Source organism: Lethenteron reissneri, chromosome 4 (genome assembly GCF_015708825.2).
Source record: "Lethenteron reissneri isolate LAM-NWPU_2019-01 chromosome 4, ASM1570882v1, whole genome shotgun sequence".
NCBI classification, from domain to species: Eukaryota; Metazoa; Chordata; class Hyperoartia; order Petromyzontiformes; family Petromyzontidae; genus Lethenteron; species Lethenteron reissneri.
This window is the reverse complement of record NC_083782.1, coordinates 3,259,156-3,286,419: the sequence shown is the minus strand read 5'-3', so window position 1 is coordinate 3,286,419 and position 27,264 is coordinate 3,259,156.

The window sequence follows — 27,264 nt, the reverse complement described above, 5'->3', positions numbered from 1 at the left end:
CTGAGAGGACGGTCACGGCGGAGATGGAGGGACGAGATGCGTTTGCTCGCAGGAGCAAGACGGATTGCCGCATCTGCAAAGATGGAGGGCGATGGTGATGGCACGGGGGCGTGGTGGGGGGGGGGTAACACAGCAGTGGATAGAACATGACTCGTGGTGATAGATGAGCTGACAGATGGCGATGGTAATAACGACCATGACTATGATGATGATGATGAATGATTATTGCATTGTTTGTTAAACGTGCAAGTGGATCGGTACGTACTGCAGTGCTGTCATGCCCAAAAATTAAGTGTTCATTCCTCCCAGTTTTTTTTGTCGTTGTTATGGTTTTATTTCCCTCTCCTCTATAATTGTCGCCGTGATGTATTTCGCAGAGTTATTTATGGAGCCTTGCAGGTGTTCGGCTGCGGAGGGCTCCAGTTCACGGGAGATTTTATCCCCCTATTTCTCTCACATGGCACTAAGACACAGCAGCTGTGCACTCGGAATGGGAGAGAGGCAAACAACATCCGTAGAGCATAAACACTAAATATGCACAGGTTTGAACGGCCTCACAATGTAATCCGAAAGTCGTGCGTAAGAGCACGATTACAAAACAAAATATAAGCGAGATAAAGTAATCCAAGAGTCGGAGCGGTGGCAGAGTGGTTAGCGCGCTTCACCATTGACTCAGCGACCTGACTTCAATTCCTGACCATGGCTAACATCAGCAGCAAATTATGTTTAAACATAGCCGACCTCCCACCACCACCACCCCAAAGCCTTAACAAACTGTTGGAACAATTGCTGTTCGCGAGCGCCTTTGAAGACTGGCACAGCAGACGAGGGGGTGGCTAGCCAGCATCACGCCCGGCCGCCTTTGTCTCTCCCAGCGGCGATGTTTACACACCGCACCGGGTACTCATTTGAGGCTGAGTCGACCTAGGGGAGGTCCCACACTTCGGTTCAGATAATCGCCAAAGGTGGTGGCCATGAGCAGGGATCGAACCCGGGTCGCCACTTTTCAACACAGCGGAAGTTGGAACAATAGTGCAAGTTTTTTTTTTAACCGCCCCGAACAACTGTCCACCCAGTTGTGTAATTGGGCACACAAAGTGAAAACATTCTGTTAACCTACTGAAAAGCAAATTGACATCTAGAAGGAAGTTCCCTGGTGCATTTGCTAATTGTGCATTGCTTTAAAGTACACATTTATGTCCTACTATTTGTACGCTCACTGATTCCGTACCACGACAGTAGCACGGCACGTTCGACCCTGCGTCTGTTTGTCTGTCCTTGAGTTTTGAATGCAGAACTTGGATATAAGCACACCTATTATAAGCACACGTCTGATATAAGCAACACGCGCTCACTTAAGAATGGTGGGATAAAGTGTGGTCACCTCCCACTTTCTTTCAAGGTATTTTGCCGGCATGGAAAATAATGCCAACAACGTTTTCTGGAACGAGCAACAACAAGAATAATACTTTAATTTTACAGAGAATCATTCATGCGAACAGCATCTCACAATGCTGTACATTAATTACTGTATATGTAAGGACAAAATCGGATATAGGCGGTTGGCTACGTACGGCGCGAAAGAAGCCCCACAGACACACAAATACATACCGAGCAAATGAAAACCCCGACTACTACCAAGCAAAATCAATAATTTAATGAAAAAAATTAACAAATGGAACCCAAACAAAAAGCACAAACAACAAACAAGTTATCAACGGTTGGCTATGTGTGGTCCCAAAGAAGTTCAACATACGTACATCACAACGAAGTAATTCGTTCATTAGGACGACCGCATATCCCACAGAGCGCAATCTCAACGTCCCATCCAAGCCGTGAAACCTTCACGGGAACATGAGCGGCGGAGTGCCAACGCCTCGCTCTAAGTGGCGCGAGCAGGACGTTGCACGGCTGCGCCTTCACCCGTGAGAAACTGGGATCATTGGGGGGGGGGGGGGGGCGATGCGTGAAAAGAGAGGCGCGCGCTCAACTGTGATGTGTTGTTTGGGCGAGTTGTCTCCCCTTGCAGCACGAGAGGTGGCACATGGGGGAGGAGCAGCTTGCGCCGAGGGCTCTGTGCGCGTGCTCGAGAGGAATCGAGGGTAATTTTAAAACCGTGAAACGCCAGAACGCGCCGTAGCCGTCACTTTTGATTGCAGGACGCTACCGGGAAGGCAAAAAAAAGAATGAGACGGTGCGTGTGCGTGCATCTCGCGATTACAGCTCTCATTTGCAGGCATGCGAATCAATGTGAGCTGAGAAATGACCACGCGTAAATTCACTCTTCATTGATACCAGGATTTTGGATTGCTATTTCAATGAATGCGCAGCAGTGATGCAGTGGTTAGTGCATTCCACTATGCTTATATACACACAGATATATGAGTAGGGTGGAGCGGTGGTAAGGTGGTTAACGCAACAGCATGATCAACTGGGCCACCTGAGTTTGGTTCCTGGCCATATATGTTACATTTCTTTCAACACCGTACGTACCCAGCCGTACCAATCGGAGGTGCGAGGGAAGAACAGCAAACCAAACACACACAAAGCCCCCCCATACCGTGTCGGTAATGTGTTTTTTTTTACCATATTTCACCATTTTCGTGGGGGAGGGGGGGGGGGTTCGGGCGGCGGGGGGGGGGGGGAACATTGGCGAGTTTACAACCGGGTTCAGAATTCACCCTCCACCAAAGTTAGTCGCGTTTGCCAAGTCAAACTCAGGCGTTCCGAAGTTCGCGATGCAGCGCGTCGACCGCGGCGCCACCGCTCCATCACACGCGCGCGCGAGCTTCGTTAAAATTCGGAATAAATTTTTCAAAAATGCAAATAGCCAAATTAAGGCGACCTGTCGAGAACGCGGAGTGATGTGGGGGGCGAGGGAAGCGCCAAGCCGAGCTGCGTGCTTTGTTTCCTCCACGGACTCTCGCACGTTTTGCTGGCACGTAATCCGAACGCCCCCCCCCACCCCCCCTGCCCAGATGCCATGGGCAGCGAGCAGCGAGCAGCAATGGGTGGGAGTGGGGTCCGCGCGCACAGCGGGCTACGGCGCTTGATCGCCTGCGCACGACGGCACATCAAACCCGCCTTCTCCACACACTTGTTGTGGCCTCGTATTTTTTTTTTACCATGTCACTCACTTGATCCGGACACTTAATGAGATGGACTTCAAAGGCAAAAGTGTCCCCACCCGCCCCTCGCCCGCCCCCCCCATGTCATAAATGAGGACGGGACACTGCCCCACCGCTCGGATGTGGTCCTGAGGCTGTGCTGAACTCCCTCGATGCTCCTTTGACAAACACCACCACGAACCGTGGCAGAAGCGTTGTTCACGACCACCGCATGCGGCATCGCTTGCCGTGCTGTGCGAGCCCTCCTGCGTGTTTGAGGGGAGCGGTGGCGCAACGGTTAGCGCGTTGCGATAAGAACCCGGCGACCCGAGTTCGATTCCCGCTCACGGCCACCACCAATGAGGATTATTTAAACGCTCCTAGGTCTCACCTAGGTCGACTCAGCCTCAAATGAGTACATGGTGCGATGTGTCGACATCGCTATTTTGAGACAAAGGCGACCGGGTGTGGTTCTGGGCACCCACCCTCTCGTGTGCCGTGCCGGCCATGATAGGTGCTCGCTAACAGCACTTGCCCCAACAGTCTGCGAAGGCTATACGGGGGATCTTTGTCTTTGTCTTTCCATGCGTGCCCGGGCAACCTCTTTGGGAAGTGGAGCGAGCCTTTCGAGAGGCGACAGCGAGCGGCTTGATCGCGATTCCGTGGAAAAAAGCTTCCCAGCGCGCGCGGAGAGCGAAACGCAAGGGACAGCGTGTGAAGAAAGAACCACATCAGGGGGACAGCTGTTCACACTTCCCACGGATGGACGCTCGTGTTGTGAACCCCCACGTTGACCCGAGTGTGATTTCACATGGAGAGTTTGGGTGAATGCCTTGCCAATTCTTTTTTTCCTGTTCGTTTAGTACAGTGTCTCCTAATCGATGGAATTAATTACGGCAATAGTTCGGTGTGGGTAGGGGAGAGCGTGCTTGTGTGTTTTTGTTGCGGTTGTTTTTTGTTCTCGGCACAGTTGTTGAGCATGGGCTCTGAGGCCCAAAATGCCGGGCGGGGCAGGAACAGACAGCTCTATTAAAAGTCGTAATAGATATACGAGTCCATGCTTTTCTTGAATTAAGCAAGGTTTTGTGTACGTACGTTGAACTTCTTTCGCATTATACGTAGCCAACCGTGCTAATCGGAGGTTAGAAGAATTTGGGAAAACGTGACTATGTGAAGGAATTCCAGTGAACATCTATCATCGGATTCCTCCCGGATAAATAGAGATTCTAATTATGAACTGGAAGTATTTGGACGTGCAGTGTGGTGAGTGAGTGAATGGGAAGCTGAAGGATTGGGTGAGTGAGTGGGTGGATGAGTGGGTGAGTGAGTGGGTGGATGAGTGGGTGAGTGAGTGGGTGAGTGTGCTGTTGTGAGCTGCAGTGTGTACGTTGCCTCAGTAACCCCCCCCCCACCCCACGTGGCGGAAGAGCGCAGAAGCGTGGTCACCACATCTACGCCTCTATATAAGAAACGAAACAAGTGGACTTCTCCACAAATATGACTGTCGCCTGATGAAGCTAGTTGTAATTACTGGCGAAACGTATTACTCAAATTGTAAATGTTGTGGCTTGGCTCTCCAACACACCGGTGTGTGCTGTACTAGTGACGAATTGGCACGTTCTGTTTACGTGATAACCCTTACTAGTTGGCTGTGCCGGGTGGTGACGTGTTTAAACGACACATTATATATTTACGCGATCTAACCCCCCCAAAAATCATCGATTATGGATGATATTGGTCCCGAAAGCCGACGTGTTAAACTGCAGTGTGATGGTTGAGCACAGTCTGGATGAGACGGTAGATGATTATAGATGATGGTAGATGAGAAGGCAGTCAAGTGTTGTAGATCGAGACCTCAATGTGGATGGAGGAATGAGTGAGTGAAGTTTAAGATCGCCGTCACCATGGTCGTCAATAAGGAGGTGACTGACCTAAAAACTTTCGTGACTGCAGTAATTAATATTCTTTGGTTTTTTCGGTAAAGTGACGTAGATAGAAAAATATTAAGAAAGTGAATGAAAATGTAAAACATTATATAAAAATAAAAACCACGACGTTTCGATCGCAACACAAGTGATGACGACCGCGTGTGTTGCGATCAAAACGTCGTGGTTTTTATTTTATTATTTATTATTTTTATTCACTTTATTATGCTATTTTTTTCCTTCAAGCTACGTGACTTTACCGAAAGAACCAAAGAATAGGTGACTGACCACTGGTGAGCGAGTGATTTGAGTGAATCATTGAGTTCTGGAACATCAAGCAACATGTCCATGATCTGCTCCTGTGTACGCGTGCATGTGAATCATGTCCACATTGTAATAATAGGTTTTCCTCTTTCTTCTGGCAACAAAACAGGTGTTAAGATGTTAAAAAACCAAACTGAAACCTGTTTGGGAAAACCTATTCTCATATTTTGGTACTGGCAAAGGAGGTCCCATGATGTATCTACTCACCCCGAGCTCTCATTACTCTGGTAGTAGCATTGTCTTTGTGCTGTTCGCCTTTTGGCGTCCTCTGGTCTAACACCGTTTTGAGACCAGGCTCTAAAGAAAGCCGTCTCTGGTGTGGACCAATCAGTTTCAAAGATAATGCATATATCATCAGAGTACGTTATTGGTTTGCATTCTGACCACAAGTATTGTGGCTAATGCAGATGTGATTCCTTGTAAAAATGTTTCAGTTTGGTTTTTAACATCTTAACACAGCAGTTTTGTTGCCAGAAAAAATGGGAAAAACTATTCTCATATTTTGGAACATTGTATATCTCCAGTCGGTGTGGAGCGGTGGTGCAGAGGTTCGGGCCACTGGGCCACCTGAGTTCGATTCCCGCTCACGGCCAACACCAGTACCCGGTGTGGTGTGTGAACATCACCGCTGGGGAGACAAAGGCAGCCGGGCGTGGCGCTGGTCACTCACCCCCTCGTGTGCCGTTCCGGCCTTCATAGGCGCTGCTCCCTTAACAGCAGTTGCCCCAACAACCTGTTAAGGCTACACGGGGGATCGTTGTCGTTGGGGTGTGTGTCTTTGTGCGTGTGTGTCTGTGTGAGCGCGCGTGCTCCGGGTGTGTGCAATTGTGACGACTCATTGCCCCCTTCCGACTCCGAGCTAGTACCAGGACTTAGGGTAAGTTAAAATTAAACAGTTTTATATTTGCTACTTAATTGTATGTTTTATGTAGTCTACCGTATTGTTTTTACAGTGCTACATGCGAATGTACAATATTTCTTATTAATTATGAGTTTAACAATGCTGCCCTTTTTGACGAACCGTAACACGTTTCATAACACTGACCGCATGTGCACTTAAATACGGCACGTTGTCGTGTTCCGACTTACGAACCGTTAGACTTACGAACGAGTCTCAGGAACCAATTAGGTTCCTAATCCGAGGATTGCCCGTAGTTTGAATCGTCTGTTTAGTGACTGTGCACGGCTGTTTAAATTTTAATTGTTGTTTATTTGAACAAGGAAAATGTTAAAAGAGTCACATTACATCCTTCTGCTAACTTCGCGTTATTATCCCATGGTGTCAAGGGGCCGTCCATAAATGACGTCACGCGATTTTGGACGATTTTTGACCCCCCCCCTCGTCACACGACGTCACAAAAGTCAGAATCCCCCTCAAATATGACGTCACAAAGCTCTGCCCCCCCAAAAAAACCCACAATTAAACATACTTTAAATCGCTTTAAACTATTGTCATTGTAGTGCGTATTTAATTTGCAGCTGCACTCTGATGTTGCAGGAGAAAACATTTATTAAAAAGTATATTTACTTAAGTAGAATGTGTTGTCTATATTTATTCAAAGTTGCGCATATTGATATGACGTCACATTTCTCAAACCCCCGCCCCCCCTCGTCACACATCGTCACAAACGTCTGACCCCTCCCCCCCCTAGGAGCGTGGCGTCATTCATGGACGGCCCCCAATGGCACTGCACATGGCGGGACACTGGGGCTCATTACGTCATGCATCCAGAACAATGGGGGCGGCCGGGCGTGGTGTTGCCCATCCATCCCGCCATGCGCCGTGTCGGCCTTCATTAGGCGCCTCGCGAACAGCACTTGCCCCTACAGTCTGTTAAAGGCGACGCGAGGAGGTGCGATCATTGTCTTAATATTATCTCTGTAAGCCTGATGCACAAATGGAACAATTTAAACTTCCCAGCAGTGCGCGACTATGGTCATCCAGAACAGACCGTCCAACGTATAACGGACGCAATGCCCCGATCCACAAACACGAACGGAGACACCGCAGCGATGATACTACCACTCTGACGCAGTGATATGGCTTGACCACCAGAATGTGAAATCGGAGTTGTTGCTCTGCATCGACATCAGCCGTACGAGGGAAGAAGTGGTGGATCCGTGTGTGTGATTTAGACAGATAGACACAGTGAGAGAAAGACAGACCCACGGAGAGACGCAACATGATAATCTGCTATGATGGGATAGGGCACACCGCTCATGCCAACATACACTCACTATATATCAACATCACACAGCCTTGCAGCTGCTTATAAATAATGTATGCACTAGGGTGGCGGTACAGGTCCAGTGCTTTCTAAACAACAAACCAGAACTTACTACCTGGTACAAAGGGCATCTGTAAACTTTAGTGATGGAAGTCTCTTGCTCTTACGGCGCAGAATGTTCACAAGCAGAGGCACTCATGCATTATTAAACGTAGCTTTGATGTGGCATTACGTTAAGCGGCGGTGTTTCATATTCCGTACTTGCAGCCAAGACGAGCTGCCGAATTCAAGTTTCCCCGCAAAGTTTGCGTGCTCTGTGTATATATTTTCAACTTGCACTTGATTGAAGGAATATATGGGATTTTATTTCGGTTCCATTCATTGGGAACGTTGTGTTCTCCGGGCCAGAGAGAGAGACCCTAAAAATTGCATTGCCATTATTTTGTGCGCGGTTATTTATGGTAACCGAATTGGTCCAAATAATATTTGTTGTTCGGCGCAAACTTGTATCGCCAAGATGCTGCGTACGCAACAAGCCTCTCTGGGTCGGTGGGATGTGTTCAGGGTACGAACGCTTGGCCGCTAACACGCTGCCTCTCTCTCTCTCTGTGCGAACGACGAGGAAACACATCACAACAGGAAGATGCGTGTGCGGACTGTAAATACATATAAAAGACAACACGCAAAACGCTTTTGAGTGTTTTGTTTGTTGTCCTCCCCCGCGCACCCCCTATTAGCACGGTTGGTTACGTACGGTACGAAAGAAGTTCAACATACACACACATAGTCACTCACCCACTCAGAGAGTCATTAATCCACCCTCCCACTACGGCTTGACGCGCCTACGTGCATGTCTTATGACCACCACGTTCAATGTACAGGGTGATCCATATGTCTTGTGACCACCACGTTCAATGTACAGGGTGGTCCAGATGACCTGTAATCCCCATTTAATTGACCCCTAGTTTTTCCTTTACATATTCCGTTCTGTTTTAAATAAAGCTAACATAAAAAAAAACAAGTTTTTAGCAATTGAATTGGGGGTCACAAGACAGCTGGACCACCCTGTACAATGCTTTCAACCTTGTTCATATCACTAAATCAACATAGTTGAGGCTAAAACCAATAATAATGCCATTCTTTCGGGGCTCTCTGTTGAGTCGGTGGTCTAGACAAAGGTTGAAATCGCCGTGCGTGTGATGTGTTGGTCACATGTCATGCACGCAATGGCAAGATGGGGAGACGTCGTGGTTACCGGCTGTTGGTGAGCAACCCACCTCTGAGATGCACATCACTCTTACCTCATTGCTGTCATCACTTAGCAATTCGTCTGGATGTTTGTCTCCGACGGCGGCGGCTGCTCAGTTTGGGGTATTGTAGCCACCCCACACTTAAACCTTTGCTTTTTTTCCGTATGGAATTTTGCTTTTGTTTAAATTAGCAATTACAATAAAATGCCCTTTACCCATGAAAGCCTCACGGAGACAGTCACCTCTCCTTTCTGGATTTTTTCCCCCTGTATTGAGATGTTTGGGAAATTCAATTCAAGATATTTCGGCATGCAGGAAGACACCAAGGTACCTGTGGAGAAAGCCCGCAGATATGAGGGGCGAACACTCGAAGCTCCTACATTATAGATCGATGGGCGCCACGGTGTCAATAAGTTGGTGTATAGGAGGTCGTGGGTTGGAACCCGACCCCGACGCCTGTATACTCGTAGTTTGCATGTCTCTCTCTCCCTGTGGTCGCGAAGAATTTTCTCCGGGTGCTCCGGTTTTTACCCTCCACATTTAGAAACACGCATTTAGAGTATTTGTCTGCTATACATTTCCACACGATGATGAGCCACTTCTTTGGGCAATAATTTCTGGCCATGTCACTTCCGAAAAGGAGCTATATAGCTCAGTGGGCCTTACCCGGTGACATAAAAAAAATAGTTTATAGATTCACAAATTCGGTTTGCTCTGGTGATACAATTGCTTTCTTCCTGAAATTTGCACCTCACCGTCGCTGAGGAACCACATACACGCTGCAAGGCAGTAGCCAGGCGGTAAGCCAGTGCAAAAAGCATGCGCAATCACTGCAGTCTTCTATAGTTAAGATGTTTTTGGCCAATTAAGTCGTTTATTAATCGCTGTACTGTTGTTTCCTGGCTAACTCACCGCCAAAGCACGCAACAACAATAGCCTGCCATTCGCCACTAAGTGGCATCACCACGGTGCTTGTGCCAGGCTACGTGCGCTTTGAGGCCAAGTGAAGTGTCGGAAGGCTCGCTGGCAGGTCACGGGACAGGCACAGGTGTCATGGTTTGGCTGGCTGAGACGAATGACTCTCAGATGCATCACGAGAGCATGACAACACTGCAATTCACAGGAGGTCTTACATACGAATGCAAGCCGGGATAAAATCTGGTGAGTCTCTGAGATATAATTAGATTGGGCACATTTAGGGTAATTTTGTCGAAGGCAGAGAGTGTCCAGAACAAACTTGAATCGCTCACTCGATTCAAGTTTAAGAGACCTTGGATCACTCAAGTCAAATTTACTGAACCATGAAATTGTTACCACTCTCTCTCAAATGTGCGGAATAATAGAGGTTCACTCATTTGCATTATCGACAGTTTGCACAATACTGATTTTCAGAACCTCGGCTCTCCTCAATTACCCATATAGATTCACAAAAAAAGTTTTTTTCCCCTTCCTACAAAACTTTAAATTGTTATTGATATTTGAAAGAAGTAAAATAAAACAGCAATTAAAACAATTGCGCAGTAGCAAAACAACACAATTAGATGAGCAATATTAAGAACTTGCATGCCAGTCTCATAGACACAAAACCAGAGGCACGTACCGTAAAAAAGACATCTGGGGGGATGGGATGGAGTGGTGGCACATTGGTTAGCGCACTGCGCTAAGAAACCGGCAACCTGAGATTGATTGCCAGCAACGGCTAACATCAGTGGCGAGTAACATCTCAATTGGATCTAGGCCCTCCTTGACTAACCGGTCATGGCAAGAAATTGAACTAACGTTGCCAGGCTCAGAGGTTCGTGTTGCAAACCACTGTTCTACTGCTCCACCCACACGAATTTGTGCTTCGCCGTTCAGTGTTTGAACGCGTGTCATCAATCGTCTCATGTCATGCCAAACTTTGTTTCGGGAAATAACCGCAGTATTAAGTAGTTTTGACGATATAAAAAAAACAAGAACGATGTCATCATCTTTCCAACATTTTTGTGAGCGATGTTGAACTTTACTCTGGGATGGCAAGTCGGAGACGTGGAGAAAATAACAAGGAGAAAAGCGGACGGCTGAAGGCGTCAATGAAATAACCATTGTGGATGGATACATAATGCTAGAATAGTGTGAGGTGGAGCAGTGATATGGTGGTTTAGTGGTTTCCTCAGTGCTCCGAACTTGGTGAACTGAGTGGGCGCCACGGTGGCGAGATGTTATCTCCCTCGCCCGGTATGCAGGAGGTCGTGGATCCTATCCCGACCCTGACGCCTGCATATTTGGAGTTGGAATGTTCGCCACGGGCTCTCGTAGATTTTTCTCTGGGTCCTCCGGCTTCCCCCTCCACAGAATGAACATGCATTTAGAGTATTTGGCTGATGTTATTTTCCACATTATAACCCACTTTGTTGAGATATCATTTGTGACTTCTGAAAAAGAGCTGTATAGCTATGCGGGCCTTACCTGGTAAAATAAAGATAGTTTTTAGTTCATAGATACCTTCTTTATTTGAGTTTTATATTCTAACTAGCTTTACTACCCGGCTTCGCCCGGGACTTGGATTCACCTAGCCCGGCCGCCTTTGTCTCCCCAGTGGCGATGTTCACACACCACACCAATTACTCGTTTGAGGCTGAGTCGACCTCGAGGAGGCCCAGGACCGGTTGAAATAAACGTCACCATTGGTGGCCGTGAGCGGGAATCGAACTCGGGTCGCCGGGTTCGTAGTGCAGCGCGCTAACCACTACACTACAATGCGTTACGCTTCACGTGCGCGGGTCACGTGACAGATTTGACGTCACAGCTCACTTGCCGTACAAACAATATATGCATTATTGAGCCCCCCCCCCCACCCAAAAAAAAGGGAATTTTATAATTTTTGCATGGTGTACAGTCTGGAAAGTACCCACATGGCAAATTTCAAGTTTGTTGCATGTCGGGAAGTAAACTAAACATTTTGAACAGACACATATTCACAACTTTGCCTTTGATATATATGGAGATAATGTACGGATCATTTTCAACCCACTGATGAATTGTTTCCCAATGTCATGTTGGTCTTGAGGGTTGTTGAACCATACTTCACCATGCTGGTGACTGCGGGCTGGTGAAGGGAGCACCAGGACCGTACCAGGAGGTCTCTCGCTACTGATGTTAGCCGTGGCCCGGAGTCTAATTCGGTGTGCCGTTCTAGATTTGAAGTTTTCGTGACTGCAAGGATCCATACTCTTGGTTCTTTCAGTAAAGTCACGTAGGTAAAGAAAAGAAAAAAGAAGATACAAATAAATACATTAAATCACGACGTTTCGATTGCAACACAAGCAATCATCATCAGGTGTGACAACCACAAGCAATACATTTTAGTGAAGTGGGAGAAAAGCCGGAGTCGAGGTGTGCCGGGTTCATAAGGCGGTGCGCTAACTGCTGCACTTCTACTCTACCCTTAAAAATATATCATACCACAGTATGTTAGGAGAAGAAGAAGAAAAAAACTTGTCTGCCTCGATTCCTGCCTGACTGGCTGGACTCTTTTGGCGCACACCCAGGTGGAAGGGGGGCGGTGGTGACGTCACCCGAGGCGTCACTCCTCCCTCCCCCGCCCCTCACCCCCCCAGCCTTCCACCCCGCCCGTGTATCCCGCGCAGATGCGATTAGAGGAGAGAGGTGCGGGGAAGGGAGATAAGAGGATGGAGGAAGAGACGGAGAAGATGGAGGGGAGGGAGAGCGGTGATGGAGAGAGTGAAAGGGCGTTAAAACGGGGAGAGAGCAAAATGGAAAGAGGAGAGCCAGGCAAAGCGAGAAGCAGTGTCAGGAAAGGATTAGGGAGAGGCAAGCGAGATTGAGATGGGAAAGGGAGAAGGTGGGTGATAGAGAGAATGAGCGATGGTGAGATGTGAGAGAGAGCGAGAGATAAACAGGGAGAGAGGTAGGGAGGAGTGAAGTGAGTGAAAGAGATTGGAGGGAAAGGGGGATACAGAGGGAGAGATTGAAGAGGGGACAGAGACCAAGAGAAACAGAGACGAAGTGAGAAATCGAGATAAATTGGGTTGTGCAGTACAGAGAGTACAATATAAACGTGGCTAGAGGCAGGACCCTGCATGCTGACTGGTCGGGAGGGACAGACACTTCTGATGGGCGTACAGGCTGCTAGTTTAGTTTAAAATGAATTGCCTTTTTGTATCAACTCTATGTCAAGCAAATACAAAAACGAAAGACTTTTCCTTCCTTTGAAAAAAAAAAACCAGACACGCAGCCAGGAAAGCTAGTTACGTTGTCAACTAGGCCTTGAAGATGTCATCATTTCAGCCTTCGACTCACATTTTTCATCATCGAAGACAATTTAAGGTGCCGTGTCAACTGTCCAAACGAAATCAAGTCCAGCGTGCCGCGCACCGCACTCCGATTCTAAATGTATACAGTTTGTGTGCTGTGTGACCCTCACAGCATCACTGGAGTGTGGCAATCTGCTTCCACCCTTGCACTCTCTCCTTTGAAATCGCACGCACTGCCTGGACCATATGCGCGACAAATAGAGGCGCAGAATCAGACTATGTATTTGCACTGAAGGAATCCGATGAGCCATACGGCTCTGTTTCACAGATGCCCAGTAGTTTTAACGCTGTCCAGTAGTTTCAGAGATGTCCAGTAAACAGGAAGGCAGACAGAGAACATGCAAACAGACGGGCAGGCAGATATTTACGCACATAGATTGGTTGTGTAGCTGGACATCCAGGCAGGCTGGTCGGTAGGTAGGCATTGCAGGAAATTTAATTTTCACCGACCGCATTACCAGTTATTCTTAGGTTTTTTTCGGTAAAGTCAAGTAGGTAAAAAATTAAAATTTATATTAATAGAAGTAAAATAAAAATAAAAATCACGACGTTTCGGAGGCAACACAAGCTTCCGTCTTCAGGTGGAACCGTCACAGCCCGACAGCTGTACTTGTACTTGATACAGCTGTCGGGCTGTGACGGTTCCACATGAAGACGGAAGCTTGTGTTGCCTCCGAAACGTCGTGATTTTTATTTTTATTTTACTTTCATTAATTTTAATTATTTTTTTTACCTACGTGACTTTACCGAAAAAACCTAAGAATATGAATCCTTGCAGTCACGAAAGCTTCTAATCTAGAACGCATTACCAGTTGTTAATGAACGCAGGATGCAAAATCATTTTTCCGCTGTAAGAATATGCACAAACACTGGCTGATATATGATGTGGAATGCAAGTTGTGGGGGCAATAGTCTTCATGAGGCCAGGTAGGGCCAAATAAAGAATTGTCCTCAATGAGGTTGAAGACTTGGTGTTGTTGCAACTTCGAATGCACAAAAGTGTGGTATTACTTCGAGTGTTGTAATAAGCTCATTAAAACATTTTTTTACGTATATTACACAACTCCAAAAATGTGCAATCACGCCCAATTAATTATCTAACCTTCACTAGCAATTATTTTCTCTCTCTCTCCGCAAACTTTTGAGGCCACATGTCAGGCGTCGTTAATTAAACCCCTATAGCTATGCGCGAAGCTCAAATTCACCTTCTACATTGAGTTCATAACAAATTCGTCACTTAATTCAGGCTTGCCAAAGCTTTTTTCTCTTTCGTCTCATCCCCCATTTCAATCCCTGGGCCAATCTTATCTTCTGTTCACAGTTCCTTGTGTCAACGATTCTACAACCAATTCGACAACGCTCATTAGTTTGTTGTTCATCAAGGCCGATTTAATCAGGGCATTATGGATTACAAAACAAAGTTGTTTAACTATAATTAGTTTTTTTTACATTCCTATTTGGGTATAAACACAAAAAAATCAACAACGCCTCATCAACTTAATCTCGAGCCATGCTCAATCCACTTCTGGATGAAAGTCTCCCCAAGCCACCGCCTCCTCTCGCAATCATATTCTTGTAGAAATCCACCCAGCACCTGTGCATGAGCTGATTTCATCCACGTGGGGCATTTTCTGGAACGCATTCCACCGTTAAAACTGCCTTGATAAAAAAAAAATGACAAGTCCTTGGTCAATCCGCTGCTGGATTAAGGCCCTCCCTTTGCCATGTTGGTCATCGAAATCGTTGAGCCATACCTCACCATGCTGGCCATCGCGGGTTGGTAAAGGGAGCCTCCAGGATCATTTCAGATACATCACTCATCACCGATGTTCGCCGTGGCCGGGAATCGAACTGGGTCACCGACTTTAAAGGCGAGAGCGCGAATCACTGCACCTCCACTTCACCCTTGAACATATTTTCTTGTATCCGACTGCATGTCAAGCAATGGATCAGTGCAGATTGGTGAATGACAGGGGGCTGGTTCAGTTATCACCGAATGATGCTGGCACATGCCTGTAATCCAGTGCTTTGGAGGCGAAGGTAGGTGGATCACGCAAATGTTGCGCAACTCTCCTCCCATGGGCATCGAGGGGTGCCATTCTCTGGCTTGCCACAAGATAGCAGTGGAGCAAATGTCCTCGATGATGGGCTAGAGTGTCCCCCTTCACACGCCTGGGTTTCATCTGGGTGCTCCGTTATCCTCCCACATGTAAACACACACTCATTAGCCAATAAGATCGATTGCTTTTTTTTATCTGAATCTTTAGACTGGAGGAATCTGATGAGATATGAAGCAATTTTTTCCACAGATGTCCAGTAGGACACCTTAATATGTGGAGGACCACAGAGCTTAGGCAGTCGGTGGTGTTGGCTCACCGCGTGGTTGCCTATCACACTCGATCTATGACTCCTCGTGCCCTCGAGTCTCTCTCTCTCTCAGAGTGAGCGAATTCTGTACAGTGATTTCCAAGTTGAAAATATTGTTATTATTCCTAATAGAGGTTTTATTGGGTTAGATCGCGTAAATGTGTTCATGTATCGTTAAACCCGCCACCACCCGACACAGCCAACTAGTAAGGTTTGCCACGTAAACAGAACGTGGCCAATACGTCACTAGTACAGCACACCGGTATGTTGGAGAGCCAAAAAAACTATATTATTGATGATATTGGTCGCGAAAGCTTATGTGTTAAATTGTTATTGTTATATAACACTCGCCTCCAATGTTAGCCGTTTTCAGGAATCGAACCTATGTCGTTGGACTAATTTTTTTAAAACCCCTAAATGGTCTCGAGTATGGGAATACTAATGTCCAAGTGAGAACTTCGTAAAGCAAGCGGTGTTTTTTTTTTCGTCAAGGAGAGCAGAGGCTGGAATGCATTTGTTGTGATATTTCGCAATGAACACCGGGTACATTATGAACAGGGATCACGCGCGTGCACCACACGCACACCAGGGAAAATTTACAAAGACTGCTTTACGTTCTTTTTGACCTCCTCAATGAACCCTCCACACAAATACCCCCGCCGTGAGACAAATGGATCGGTTAGTTCCCAACGGGGCTCCGTTTTGTGGGCCCCCTTTGACGACTTGATTAATCCCCGTTCATGAGAAGTGCCATGGTGAAAAACTGGGAGAAGTCTTCAGATTTATAGTTTAGACTTTTTTTTGGAGCACATCTATGGAAAAAACTGTGCCGTCTACAATCACTGCTTTTAGCACTCAAGTGCTGTCTTCATCAGCGCCATCAGCCGGCTGGAAAAGTCAGGAGAGGCTGGACTGGGCAAAGTGGTGCCGGCATCCAGAAGCTTTTGGCATTGCTGGTAGGCAGCTTCAGAGCATAGTCCACCGAAACGGACGACGTTATTCCATGTAATAACCCATGTCCTGTTATTCGCGAGGGACACGTTCCGGAGATTCTCGTGAAACAGCGAATTTCGCGGATATGGATTTTTGCCTACAAATATCGTACAACGCACAACGTCTACAGATGCTTCCGAAGCTTCGAGAAGTTCTCCCTCTATCTAGAGCTCCCTCATCGCTTTATCTCATCACATTATTTTCCTTTCTCTCGTTGCCATAGTCATGTCGAGCTCCAGATGGGATTCACGGATAGCCCACATCGTGAGTGGCGAGTTCGTGAATAACGAGGGAATACTGTAATGTGCTTAATGGCCTAATTTACATATCCTTGGCATTGTCTGTGTTTATTTTATCCAGGCAACGGCTGCCCCCCGCATATATCACAGGCAATTGATAGTTAACTATATACACGTTCCCTATCAAAAGCACTTTTGCTAGCACGAAGATGCGTTAAAATGAATAAAGATCCAAGATTTCCATTTAAAACCCCAACATATAAAACGTGACATTTTAATTCAGAACCTCATCCCGAGCACGTGCGCAACAATGTAAATTGGGATACATTAAGCCCTCTGTCCCATATCTGTACCTCCACATAAGAGATATTACAAAATATATATATATGTTTTTACCCATCTCGTCAGCCTTATGGGAGTCACATTTTTCCAGCAGCAATGATTTAGTACAAGCAAACTCTGAACCGGTTTAAACGTTTTAGTGTCTCCTCAGCTGAGTCAAGCTCGCTGACACCAATGCTGGTAAACTGCCAGATGTTATCTATGTGTAGTGACATAGAATGAGTCACTACGGCGCCTAGCGCCAGTTACTGATAGAGAGGGGAACTGGGAGTGTAGTAGCCCTCTCTTCCAGTAGGGCATGCAGTGTCATGGAATGGGTCCCTATGGGGCATAGTGCTGGTGGCTGGCAGAGAGGGGGCATCTGAGGACGTAGCAGTCTGGTTGGTTGGCAAGGGCACGTGATTGGCCAGGGAAAGGATGTGGGCCAAAGGTGACAGAAGGGACACGTGAGGTATGGCCCAGAACCTTCTGGTAGGTTCCAGAAGGGGCGTGGCCGAGAGCGGAGCCAGGCCACGCTGGGGGGCATAAAAGTGAGGTCCCGTGGCTGGGTCGGGGCTGTCTGCTGGAATGGAGTCCTCCGTGCTGCGTCTTGGGTCTTGGGTCTTCGGTCTTCGTGCTCGGCATAGTGGGTCAGGCAGTGTGCCGGCTGTCCTGACCCGATTTATGTCGTTATCCCGTTGTGGTCTACAAAATAAACGTGTTGCCTCCTGAGTTAGTGTGTGTCTCTCAGTGAACCCACTATATATGTGCAATGACATAATGACACCTGCTGGCTGGGAAGGGGAAGCACGGGTATGGGCACCGCTAAGACAACATCTAATCTGAAAGGGAGAGGTATCTGGGAGAGGTATCTGGGGGGCGGGGTTGGCCGAGATGCTCCGGGAACCTGCTCGAAGGTTCAATGATAGAGCGTGGCCAGAGGTGAAGCATAGCTGCGCCTAGGGAGATATAAGCGGGGGCGGACCAGGGCTTGCATTCGTGGGTGGATTCTTGGATCCAGACTGCGTCGCTGCTCACCGTCATCTCTCTTCGTCATCCGGCCACGTGGAAGATCTCTTGCGGGGTTCCCATCGCCATCCTCGTGACACCACCAGTCAGCGGCGTAGTCGATTGAGGGCGGTCGGACCACTCCGATTGATCAGCTGTGTGTGTGTAGCCAGTAGAGACGTTAATATCTAATGATTGTACTCAGAATTAGAAGGATAAAGTTGGCCTGTGTTGTGCCCGTGTCAGAAAACAGAAGAAGTACCCTCTACATGACGTGTCGTGGAAGTCGCTCATAACATATGTATGTTGTACTTCTTTCGCACCATATGTAGCCAAACTGTGATAATTGGAGGTGCGGGGGAAGGACAACAAATTAAAAACAGAAATCAGTACTAAAGAAATGTGTTTTCAATCTAGATGATTTAAAGTGCTTAGATCCAGTGGCTTCTTAATATCGGAAGGAAGAGCGCTCCAGATATCCACAGAAGCCTATATGAAAGCGCGTGATGCAGTGACCGTCATTGTTCGATGGCAAACCAAAAGCTGTTTCTGCAAGGATGACCGGAGTCCGTGTGATGGTTTATGCTCCTTGACGAGAGCATCGAGGTATTGTGTGGTTCGTTTGTGGCAATCACTTTGTGTGTAACGAGTACGACCTCATAACGTATTCGTTGGCCAACTGGAAGACAATGCAGCTCAGCGAGCACTGGACGGACACGTTTATAAGACATGACCCTCTCTGTGAGATATCGAGCTTGGTTCGACGCAACATTGCACAGCGCATAACACAAGGAAAATAATTAGCGTCGCTCTGTCCAATAAATTCATCACATTACTTGTATTCTCCTCAATGAGTTAATGATTATTTCAGTCTAGTACATTACATATTGACTGCAACACGAAAAACACCAGCACTGTCACTAGAAGAAGAAAAAAACTCATGCAAGTACACAACTTGAGGAGGCTTTAAGAGTGCAATTATTGCATGCTGTTCTTGCAATGCATCACTGTCAGTGGAATGAAACAGCAATTTCAGCAGCCGATGATTCAACTCGGGTCTCAAATGGCACCATCGCCGTGTCTCAAAACAAGCTGACCACCCTCTGAGATCTCTGCTGGCACACCGTCAAACCTCATTACGATGAAACGAAATGGGAATAAGGCGTTAGCTCGACATAAATTATATCAATTGTGTTCTGATGCGGCAAATATATATGCAAATTCGCTGCTCACTATATCAATGAATACATGTTTGCCGTAAGGATGAGGGGTTGTGTAATGAGATTCTATTGGAAGGCAGCGTGTTATTACTGCAGATCTATCATAATTATAAAATCATTTAACATGATAAGAAATATAATTTACAGGCCCTGTGTCAAAATATTGCTGGATGAGGACCTCCTGGTCCCGTGTCAGTCATGGCGGTTGTTTTACCGTACTTCCCCGGACTGGTAACGGGGGGGGGGGGCACACAGCACTGTTGCGCAATAACCATAGCCTGAAATCAAACTCGGGTTCATGGCGCCAGCGCACTAACCACTGTGATACTGCTCCGTCTCGGCATGACAATTGTAGATTCATCAATGCCAGCTAACTCAATGTGTAGTGGGTTCAACTGAGTCGCAGACGTACTCTTTGGAGGCACCACATTTATTAATACCAACATACGGGGTAACTACCCCTTTACAGAATAACAACCTGTGGTGGTGACCACCAGGCTAACCACTCTAATTACGATGTAACTAGCTACAACGGACCGAACCACAGCTTGGGTCCCGGCCCACGTGTTGGAGACTCTGTCGGACGTAGAACGTAGGACGTAGATGTATTCAGGATAACAACAACGCCGGTCCCTCTGGGGGTACCCGGCTTATATCCTCTGCGGCGTGGCCGGCTTCGCCCTTGGCCACGACCACCTTCGAGAATCCTCGAGCAGGATCTCGACCTCGAACACGTGACCACCCCTAGCCCCCACTTGAGGCCCCTGTGTAAACTTAACTGGTTACGTGTCCTCTGGGGTCAACTAGAGTGCCACGGCCGAGAGTAACCCCATTCCCGTGGCAGGCACTCTCACACCCTATTCTGTAGGGGTCGGCACTGCACACCGAGCGTGGTGCCACCCAGCGCTATCGATCAGTGCTCACCGAGCTCCTCTAGGGCCGGTACTGCACCCACATTCTAGTGGTGCCCGCGATGTCAATACACAGCACGCCGTGCCTCTCGAGGGCCGGCATTCCACAGTGACATCCGCGAAGTCACTACAAATGGACCAAGCGACTTGTATTACCCCACCACGCCCCTGTCAGCCAGCCTCGCGATCGGCACGTGCCTCACTGTGGGGACAAGATGGCCAGCTGGCAGGTCGCGCGCGTGGCAAGGTAAAGTGTGGGTACTCGCCACGTCTTCGAAGACATCTTGCTCGTGTGGAAAAGTAGGCCAAAACGCCCCGTAGAAGGACTGTCTAGACTTCACCTCAAGTGGAGTGATCCTTCCTCTGGCAGTGGCACGAGCAGGCAATTGCAGAGCTGCAACTTTTTACCATGCTACTTGATTGATGAAGGGCTAGATAAGAAGCCCAATGTTCGGTGTGCTTTGACATCAAGGCAACAGAAGATGAACGCACAACGCAATGCTCGGTGTGCTTTAACATCAAGGCGACAGAAGATGAACGCACAACGCAATGCTCGGTGTACTTTAACATCAAGGCGACAGAAAATGAACGTTACAACCCCAGGAAGTGTTCTTGGTGCAACGGCTTTCTGTATTCAAGCTCCGTGCTGAAATTAGAAACTGGGGAAATTTTTTCTTTCACTTTGGTTTACCTGCCCCAACCTTTAATGAGATATCCGCAATTAATTGAAACTGACCCAGTGTGTTTGTACAATGACCTGGGCTAAGAAAGTCCCGTTAGACATGCAACAGAGGACAGGGTAAGTTCATCCCACTTGGTTCGCACGATGCAAAACTTCCGACAAAATGACAGCTTGAAACAAACCTGTGTTGTCCATAACACATGTTTTTTTAAGGACAAATATACATCGGGCAATGTTTCAGGCAATGGCCCTTCTTCGCACCACACACATCGGTCAGGGAGGTACAATAAGCTGTGCAGTATATAGATGGTTGTAAATGAGTTATTGGTTGATATAAATTGAATAATCTTACAGAAGAGATAAAAAGCTAAAATAGATGACAACATGAACATTGAGTGTCCATTCCTCATTACAAGCCAACATTTACAATTGAACTGCAATGGCATCATCACACTCCATCATAGCTTTTTGGGGATTATATCGCATAAACATAAATGTGTCGTTAACCCCGCCACCACCACTCGACACAGCCAATGGGTAAGGTTTGTTTATGTAAACAAAACGTACCAATTGGTTACCGCGTCATTTACAATTAGAGTACGACGTTTCACTGGTGATTGCAACCAGCTTCATCAGGCGATTTGCCAGAATTGTGAAGAAGTCTTCCTGTTTCCAGTCTTAAATAGTGTAAAGGTGATGTCATCACTGTGTCGGGTGGTAGTGGGTTAACGACACATTCATATTTATGCGACCTAACCCAAAACAACGGTTTATTATGGATAATATTGGTCGTGAGAGCCTACGTGTTAAAAAAAAAACTGTTTTACCTTACCTCAAAACACAGGGTGTCCATGAAGAGATCATCGACTACTAATAAAGTATTCTAATTGGGCAGCGGCTTTAACTGAGTCTATAACAACACAGAGGATAACTCTCGGTCGGGGTTTGACAAACTCCATGATCTCCCTGTGGTCGACAACATAGGTATCACTCTGTGGGCAGCTCACAGTGATTACGTAGTGAAGAGGTTGAGCCACTGCCATAGGAACGTGGAATTTCTAGGACAACCAAACAACAGAAGTGAGCGTAGTCCCATGTTGGATGCAGCAGAGCATGATTTGATTTGAACTCGTGATGTTAACTATCTCGCCTGGTATACGGGAGGTAGTGGGTTTGATCCCAACCGTGAGGCCTGCTGTATGTTTGGAGTTCATATGTCTCTCTCCCCGTGGTGGCGTGGATTTTTCTCCAGGTAGTCCGGTTTTTCTCTCCACATTTAGAATAAGCATGCGTTGTGATGTATTTGGCTCCTGCACATTTCCGTGTGATACGCCACTTCGTTGAGCTGTCATTTGTCATAGCCAGGTCGCCTCTGAAAAAAATAGAAACAGCTCAGTGGGCTTTACCTGGTAAAATAAAAATATAGTTTTTTTTTATAAGATTTGTATTTCTTGCTATTTGCATATGTTAAGGGATAGTGTCATGTTCAGAAAACACAATTCTCAAATCAAGAGGTCAGTTCTTAAATCCCACCACTTCACTCCACCCGGTGGGTCACGTGTGGTGGGGTAAAGCGTGGGTAACGCCCACTTCTTCCAATAAAGTAAAGTTCAAAAGTTCATTGTCCGAGTACATTTTCCAATTGAGCTATACATCTATTTTTTTAAGGGTCACTCAAAGAACATTATTGAAGAGTAGGCGAAGATACCTTCTATATGTCGACCTCTCCTGAGCTGGAGGCCCTTCCTCCCGCACTGCTATGGGCAGCGCAATTGCAGAGCTGCTCATTTCCTCGGTTTAGCATTTAAATAAGAAGTTTGAGAAGTTAATATAAATAACAGATCATTGGTATTTTTAACAGTCTGCCTGGCTTTCAAATTAGATTGGATTTGTATATTTTTCTCAATAAACCTCAAAACAAAGTGCATGAATACGTAAATAATGTTGTACTTTTTTTTTCAAATACATCTCGAACGTAGATTGTTTAAATTATGCGACACAAACATTATGAATGAATGTGACGCTAGTCCAATAATGTAATTTATTTTCTGAATGATCTCTGTTGAAACACATGCATACACACTCACTCACATATATACATATATCTACACAAATATCCCCGTATAGCCTCTAAGAGACTGTTGGGGCAAGTTCTGGAAGCGAGCACCTATTAAGGCTGGCACAGCAGACGAGGGAAGTGGGTGGCAAACACCACGTCCGGCCGCCTTTGTCTCCCCAATGGTGATGTTTACACACCATACCAGGTACTCATTTGAGGCTGAGTCGACCTAGTTCACAAAATCGCCACTGGCGTTAGCCGCGAGCGGGAATCGAACTCGGGTCGCCAGGTTCGTAGCGCGGCACCGCTAAACACTTGACCCACCACTCCCCACATACACACACCCACACCATGCCCTCCAGACGACACGAAGACAAAGATCCCCGTATAGCTTTAACAGACTGTTGGGGCAAGTGCTGTTAGCGAGCACCTATGAAGGCCGGAACGGCACACGAAGGGGTGGGTGGCAAACACCACGCCCAGCCGCCTTCGTCTCTCTAGTGGCGATGTTTACAGATCGCAGCAAGTACTCATTCGAGGCTGAGTCGACCTAGGGGAGGCCCGGGACCGGTTCAGATAATCGTCACCGGCGTTGGCCGTGAGCGGGAATCGAACCCGGGTCGCCAGGTTCATAGCGCAGAGCGCTAACCGCTGCACGACCGCTCCCTACTCCAGATGACACACACACCCACACACCCACACCATGCCCTCCAGACGACACACACACACCCACCCACGGCCTCGGCCAAGCGATGGATCCAAAATACTGGTCCGTAACATTTGCTTTGTCGCAATTCCGCCGGGAGCAACGAGGAGCACGGGAAATGAGAGGCGACTTAAGGCGAAGAAATGACAATGCACCCCCCCCCGGCCCCCCCCCCGGGGAGAGGGGGGAGGAGGCAGTCTCGCGTGTTCTGAGCGTCCTCAACTCTTCGCTCCGCTCCCCAGGATACATCGACAGCCCCCTTGTCCTCCGCCGCGCGTTAACGCCGTCGGCTTCCTGTGAACTATGGGGTCCGCGCGATCTGTTGTGCGTCCGCTCTACATCATCCTTATTGAAACACGCATGTCGAACGTGAAAGGAGAGGTGGGGTTGGTGGGATTGGGGGGAGGTGGAGGGGGGGGTGGTGAAGTGCTGGCGCAGTGCGCCTGGCGCATTGCGCTCTTTTAACCCAGCGGTGAGCCGCGTCTGTTGAGTCCCAGGCCGTGGCTAATGAACGATGTTGCAAGGAGGATTTGAAGAAGTCGCCCTCCAATACTAAAAATAAATAACAGAGGGCTAGGGGGGGAGAGACGCTCAACAACGAGCGGAGCCCCGCGGCGGCTCAAACACAGCGAGCGGGCACCTGCGGTGCTTCTGCGAGTCATTTCAAGTCGGTCAACCCATGGCACCTTGGTCAGCCCACCTCCTCCGACCATCGTGGTGAAGTATGGACAAACGACCCCCGTGATCAAGACGGCGTGGGGGGATGCTGAATATCATTATGCTAATGAGTTAGCACAAGAGGTCGCCGGTTCGATCTCCTGGTACGGCAGCCGAAACGATGGTGCGAGTTTCTGAAATTCTGCAGCCTCTGTCCACCCAGCAGCAGACGTGGGCACAACGGTTGAGCGGCAGGTCGCGTGTAATGGGATAAAGTGGTGTAGTGCATAGTGTATAGTAATGGAGTATATAGTAGTGTAGTGTATAGTGTATAGTAATGGAGTATATAGTAGTGTAGTGCATAGTGTATAGTAATGGAGTATATAGTAGTGTAATGCATAGTGTATAGTAATGGAGTGTATAGTAGTGTAGTGCATAGTGTATAGTAATGGAGTGTATAGTAGTGTAGTGCATAGTGTATAGTAATGGAGTATATAGTAGTGTAGTGCATAGTGTATAGTAATGGAGTATATAGTAGTGTAATGCATAGTGTATAGTAATGGAGTGTATAGTAGTGTAGTGCATAGTGTATAGTAATGGAGTGTATAGTAGTGTAATGCATAGTGTATAGTAATGGAGTGTATAGTAGTGTAGTGCATAGTGTATAGTAATGGAGTATATAGTAGTGTAATGCATAGTGTATAGTAATGGAGTGTATAGTAGTGTAATGCATAGTGTATAGTAATGGAGTGTATAGTAGTGTAATGCATAGTGTATAGTAATGGAGTATATAGTAGTGTAATGCATAGTGTATAGTAATGGAGTGTATAGTAGTGTAGTGCATAGTGTATAGTAATGGAGTGTATAGTAGTGTAATGCATAGTGTATAGTAATGGAGTGTATAGTAGTGTAATGCATAGTGTATAGTAATGGAGTGTATAGTAGTGTAATGCATAGTGTATAGTAATGGAGTGTATAGTAGTGTAGTGCATAGTGTATAGTAATGGAGTATATAGTAGTGTAATGCATAGTGTATAGTAATGGAGTGTATAGTAGTGTAATGCATAGTGTATAGTAATGGAGTGTATAGTAGTGTAATGCATAGTGTATAGTAATGGAGTATATAGTAGTGTAATGCATAGTGTATAGTAATGGAGTGTATAGTAGTGTAGTGCATAGTGTATAGTAATGGAGTGTATAGTAGTGTAATGCATAGTGTATAGTAATGGAGTGTATAGTAGTGTAATGCATAGTGTATAGTAATGGAGTGTATAGTAGTGTAGTGCATAGTGTATAGTAATGGAGTATATAGTAGTGTAATGCATAGTGTATAGTAATGGAGTGTATAGTAGTGTAGTGCACAGTGTATAGTAATGGAGTATATAGTAGTGTAATGCATAGTGTATAGTAATGGAGTATATAGTGGTGTAATGCATAGTGTATAGTAATGGAGTATATAGTAGTGTAGTGCATAGTGTATAGTAATGGAGTATATAGTGGTGTAGTGCACAGTGTATAGTAATGGAGTATATAGTAGTGTAGTGCACAGTGTATAGTAATGGAGTATATAGTAGTGTAGTACATTGTGTATAGTAATGTAGTCCTTAGTAGTGTAGTGCATAGAGTATAGTAATGGAGTGTATAGTAGTGTAGTGCATAGTGTATAGTAATGGAGTATATAGTGGTGTAATGCATAGTGTATAGTAATGTAGTGCATAGTAGTGTAGTGCACAGTGTATTGTAATGGAGCATATAGTGGTGTAGTGCACAGTGTATAGTAATGGAGTATATAGTAGTGTAGTGCATAGTGTATAGTAATGGAGTATATAGTAGTGTGGTGCATAGTGTATAGTAATGGAGCATATAGTAGTGTAGTACATTGTGTATAGTAATGGAGTATTTAGTAGTGTAGTGCATAGTGTATAGTAATGGAATGTATAGTAGTGTAGTGCACAGTGTATAGTAATGGAGTGTATAGTAGTGTAGTGCATAGTGTAAAGTAATGGAGTATATAGTAGTGTAGTGCATAGTGTATAGAAATGGAGTATATAGTAGTGTAGTGTATAGTGTATAGTAATGGAGTATATAGTAGTGTAGTGCACAGTGTATAGTAATGGAGTGTATAGTAGTGTAATGCATAGTGTATAGTAATGGAGTATATAGTAGTGTAGTGTATAGTGCATAGTAATGGAGTATATAGTAGTGTAATGCATAGTGTAGAGTAATGGAGTGTATAGTTAATGGGGTGGCCGAGTGGCCCATCCGTTAGCCGAATCGGGCGGTCACGACGAAACGTCGGCTGCAAGCGATATCCCCAATTCGTTGGTGGCGCCCCTCTCACGAACCCGCGCTGAGCGCGGTGAAGTACGACCAATGAACCCCCCCCGCCACCCCCACGACCGACGCGGCGTGGGGAGCCCCTCATACAGGAGAAAGGACAGAGCCTGTATAGTATCGTCGCGTTGAACGTCGACGCGTCGTGTCTCTTGACTGATGCACGTGCAGACCGAGCCAACAATTCCCTGCACCCCCCCCCCCCCACCACGAACGCATGCGCAAAACCAATCAGTGTCCGGGCAGAGTCGTGAGACTCCCACTCTTCGTTCTCACCCCCCCCCCCCCACGTTCTTCTCGACTTGAAGACGTGGCGAATTTGAGACTGACTGACATGGGCAGATAAGCGCTTTAAAGCAACCGCTAAGAGTAAAATGCAGCGCTTTGTTTAACCTCTGCCTAACTTTTCAGATGACCACTTGCAGTTTTCTTTTTGTTTGCGCGCGTTTCTTTCATGGCCACTAAACACCTCATTTGCTGTGCAATTTTCCTTAAGGACTGGCACTCATTCTCTGCAACGTTGAAGGTTTTTTTTTCTTCCTTTGTTTTTGTGTTGTTGTTGTATTAGTAGCTGTGCTCGAGCACCACCACGGACCTCGCTTCTGAAAAAGCCGGAC